We start from the raw sequence: 5,202 nt of genomic DNA, 5'->3' as shown, positions 1-5,202 counted from the left end.
TGCAAAAAGGACTCCGACGCTCAAGTTAGAGGAGAGTAAAAAATATCAATATTCAAATATGAGCGTGAGATGTAAGTATTGTGCATGACACAGAACTTTCTCTTGTTGGCACCACCCCAATACCAATCCCCTCTCACATCTTTCAATCACATTCACATATTCATCACTTAATTTCCTATCACCATTATTATTATTATCATGCACAAGATTAGGCCTTATGACCCACAAGAAATGGTACTTGTTATTAATCAAACCCCAAGCAAATTCACTTAGTTGCTTTGGTGTCATAATCACTAAGCTACCATGTGAGGGATGTGGAACTCTTGAGCAACTTTCAAAGTGAACCACATAGCACCATCAGAAACTATGCAAGTAACAGGAGGCACATCATCATGGTTTGGAGAAACAAGGCTTGCAATGAGTTTTCTGAAAGAACACAAGCCTTCAACAGAGAATAAGAACATGAAAAACTCTAACTTCAGCTTCCACAGTGCCCAACTTTCATGCCACCTTCACCCTCCATTCATCATACTCACCTTCAACCTCCATATCAGCTCCTGCATCTTTCTTTGTACCACACACACCCACTGCTTCAAATTCATCATCATCAACCCACTTAAAATAATTGCAGTGACTACCCTTATGTAATTTCATATGGGAGTAAACAAAAAAAATCAGAGAACACCCAACAGAGGATAAGAACATGAAAAAGCTTTAACTTCCTTTACCATCACTCACCCGGTACCTTGGACATGCATGGAACAATCTATTCGGATTCTCCGCTGTCCCAGATTTCTTAATCACAGTTTTCAGCCCACAGAAACATGATCCATCATGAGCATTCACCCTCCTCCTTCGCATCGAAACACTGGATCCATGACTGTCGTGCGATGCATGTGACAAACCGCCACCACAACCACCATCTCCTCTCTCCATCCACGCAGCCAGCCAGGGATTACGCCTCCTAGTTACCTCTACTACCACCGAAAGTGATCACCTCGAAGTATTTATCGTTCGTTTTGGAATTAGGGTTTATAAACTCGAAGGACTAATTTGATGGCTTAAACGAAACTTATCTTGTCAGCAACAACATCCTACACCCTGGCGTTGGCCAGCTTGGCAGTTAACGTGCCACGTAAGCAGCCGTTTGCCATCTCATCAACCGAGAAGACGGAAGGACGAACGTGATCAACACCGGTATCTTTCGAGGACGTTTTTGATTAATTTTAACTTTCGGGGATGAAAATGGAGATCGAGGACACTTTCGGGGACGAAATTGACTATTAACTCATTCCATAATATTGGTTCCATGAATCATATCACATTATTTCCGTGGACAAGAAAAAAAGGGGTCCACCCTACACCCTCATCAAAGGAGATAGTGATGAGATCCTCTATGCGGAGGCTAAATCAAAAACCAAAGCCTATTATATAATCGTGTTTATTTGGATGTTATTAAATTAATAATTTTTTTTAGAGTAAAGTATCGTTTTTGTCTCAACGTTTGGGGTAAATTCTATTTGTGTCTCTAACGTTTAAATCGTCCTATTTGTATCCTTAACGTTTGTAAAAGTGATTCAATGTTATCATGCCGTCAATTACACATCATGAGCGCTTTAGTTTGAGTTTTAAAAATCTCTTCTTGAAGTTAGAATACAAATGTCTGGGATAGAATCGATGATCTACTCCAAAAAATAGCTCATCAAATGTTGAAACTAATTCCTACAACATTTACATAATTCACTTTTCTAGGGACATAATTGAATCTAAACACAAATAGTGGGTATAATATTAAAATCTACCACATTCAAGTGAAACCTAATTGAGAATGAATACATTCAAGTGAGAATAATTGAAAAATATAATCCGATTTGTTAGTATAATTGATAGTAGGATAACATTGAATCACTTTTATAAACGTTAAAGATACAAATAGAACGATTTAAATGTTAGGGATACAAATATGACTTACCCCAAATATTGAGGACAAAAACAATACTTAACTCTTTTTTTTAATAAATTTTTTTTACATCATAAGGGATCAAGGTCTTATTATATAAATAACAATAGTATTAGAGACACAGTCATATGATGCTGATCTAAATATCCAGCAGACATCATAGAATAGGTTATATAATGTTTACATATCCATTGACATAACAAAAAAAATGCAAAATTTTTCAGCTTCTTAACCTGTGTTTTGCATGCCAGCAGCAATACCCTTCATTGTCAAGATAAGTGTGTCCTCCAAACCAGGAGCATACTCACTTTTTGAGTTGAGTTTCACAAGTTCTGCAGCTGGCTTGCTTGATTCCATGAATTCCTTTGACAAATGTGGCCTTAACTTGACATGGTAGTCGGGGTCGCGGATTCTCTTCAACGTGTAGGCTTGTAACACATTCAGGGTTGTGATGAGTCGCGAAGACGAAGCCTTTGCTTCAAGTAGGGGTCACCTTCAAAAAGATCCCTGTGCCCATCAACCTACAATATACCTTCATTGTGCCTTAAATTTGAGGTGACTTCAAGTGAACACACAATTTCGTCGACATCTTCAGCACTCGCCACGTCTTCTGATGTGATATCAGGGGATTGGTTCTGTCCCATGGGAAATTCATCATGCTACAGAGAAAGCTTAGCTACAGAGCACAATTTGAGTTATTGATTCTTGCTCAACATTATTATGTAGCACCATCTATATAGCAAGAGTCCATAGTTCTTGTACAAAAAGCTCCAACTTAAAAATGATACAATAAGAAAAAGCATAGCAGACACAATGAAAAGTTTACTTGTGAGATTTGCAAGTCCAACATCAGTAATCTGTCGGGCGTCCAGATTAAGTGATTTAAGATTTGTCAGTCCTGATAGTCTTTTCAGGCTTCAAATCTTCCAGTTTGTGTAAACCCGTATAAAAGTCGGAACCATATATAATCAACAAATGCATCAAATGGAAATGTACAAGGATAAGAGAAGAGTAAACAAACAAAACTCAAATGACAATATGTTTTTTCAAATAAAAAAAAGGAAAAAAGAAAAACAAATTAATGACTGTATGATAAAGTACATATTGTCAAATATTTTTTACTAACAGTTGGCAACTGAAAAATAGCAAACTTAGTTACAGAACTTCTTGCAGTCAAATCAATAGCACCCTGAAATTAATCAGCAAGAAACCAAAACTAAAAACCTGAACAATAGAACACCTTGATCGAGGATTTTTTTTTAAAAAGCATAAAGAAAAAGAGAAAAGGTGACAATGCAATAACGACTTATGTACCACCTTGTGGTCATAGAGCATTTGCTCGTGAAGAATACAACCAACAAGTTTATAAACAACACAATAATTTGACCGGGTTTGAATTTTTATTTAATAAGATTTTTTCCATGTACCTGATATATGACGCAGCCCGCTGGAACCAATTTCAGTGTCTGACAACACTAGACTTCTCAAGAGAGTGAGGCCTGAATGAACAAATAACTGTTAATATAAAGTTAATCCAAAGCTACATTTGGTAAACACCACAAATTTAATAGTAAACCTGTCAAATTGGCAAGCCCTTTATTGCCTATTTTGCAGGAATCCAAATTTAAATACTCCAAATTTACTAAACCTGGACCCAGAAAATAAATAAATGAGGATATAAAGGATAACTGGAAAATTCAAAATAAACTAGCAGCGCATGCATGGTGTAAATTAAGGACATGGTCTTTTCTTCACATTCTGAATTTTTGTAACAGTAATTCTGAAATAGCATAAATTCAGAAAATGTATTGGTGAGAAAAATATACTGAGAAGCAGCATGTGGAAAAGACAGTCACCATAACAAAAGGCAGAGAAATTAGAAGCACCTTTCAGATGTACTAAACAGGCATCTGTGATCCTGTTAAATGCCAGACTTAGCCTCTTCAAGGTTTTAAGACCTACAGGAAATTGTAAGCAGACTGTTAAACCATGAATTCATATTTTCATCATTAGAGCTACAAGTACAAACTTGGCAGAGGAAGTCCTCAAGTTTGGTCATTAGAAAACAGAATCAGTCTTACTAGAGAGGTTCTCAAATTCTTCATCAGAAAGACAGCACCTGTTGAGATTTAAAGATTCCAGGGCTGCTAAGGCTGTAGCAGAAACAAAAATATAATTGAATGTCAAGTAAAATTCAGAATTGTCTTTGCAGCTTTAGTACCACTTGTGAGTGCATGCTAATAGATTTCTCTTCATTAGTCCTTTACAAGCAGGTTTTATTCCGGGTTGTAACAACCGCCCCTTCTAGAAACAAAATTAAATTTGAAGTTTGAAAATCAGTTAGGAGATAAGTTTAGAATTTTGAAATTTTGGGATAGGAACCTGGTAACCACCCTCAGTTTGAAATTTAAAATATCCCAACCACCCCATCCTCAAATGTATATAAATAGGGGAGCACCCATAGGTAGAAAATCACTTCTCTCAAACACTTATCCTCTCCCTTCTCTCTCTACAAAGAAATAACATTCTGTGGGCAAACACAAGAGGCAAGCTCAAAGAAGCGTTAGAAAAGAAGGTAGGGAATTATGTTTTTAAACGCTTGGCATGTGTTATGTTTCATTTTTTTAATTTCTTCCATTCACGACTATTATCATGGCATTAATTATCGTTCCCTCATCCTTTATTCATGTTGATCATGTCTGCCTATCATGTCCTTCATGCCTTTTTGAATCCTTAGTATATGTATTCTTATGATGTTCATTCAAATACTCATGTTGTGCCCTTTCATATGATTATATTGTCATAATGTTATTATCACTCCTTTAAAATTAAGAGTACATGCTTGCTTAAATATTTTATTCTATTCTATTAAATGCATCTATGTGGCTCGTCATAATGTCATTATTACTCCTTTTAAATCAAGAGTACATGCTTTCTTAAATATGTTATTCAAATATTTAATATACATCCTATTCCATTGAGTGCATCTATGTGACTTGTTATAACGTTACCATTACTCCTTTAAAATCAAGAGTACATGCTTCCTTATATATGTTATTCAAATATTTAATATACATCCTATTCTATTAAGTGCATCTATGTGACTTGTCATAATATTATTATTACTCCTTTAAAATTAAGAGTACATGCTTTCTTAAATGTTATTCAGATATTTAATATACTCTATTTTATTATGTGCATGTCATTATGTTATTATTCCTTTAAAAATCGAGAGTACATGC

General features: G+C 35.4%; 1 long non-coding RNA gene across 1 annotated transcript; it reads right to left on the bottom strand.

The window, feature by feature from the left end:
* On the bottom strand, window positions 3,331–4,145 carry LOC107633987. Its single transcript, XR_002358614.1, has 4 exons — window positions 4,042–4,145; window positions 3,847–3,918; window positions 3,537–3,608; window positions 3,331–3,459 (listed from the first exon to the last, which is right to left on the bottom strand). It is a non-coding gene; the product is annotated as an uncharacterized LOC107633987 (long non-coding RNA).

This window comes from Arachis ipaensis, chromosome B03 (genome assembly GCF_000816755.2).
Source record: "Arachis ipaensis cultivar K30076 chromosome B03, Araip1.1, whole genome shotgun sequence".
Lineage (NCBI taxonomy): Eukaryota > Viridiplantae > Streptophyta > Magnoliopsida > Fabales > Fabaceae > Arachis > Arachis ipaensis.
Note: the sequence above shows the minus strand (reverse complement) of the source record. Positions and strands in the feature narration are given on the sequence as shown.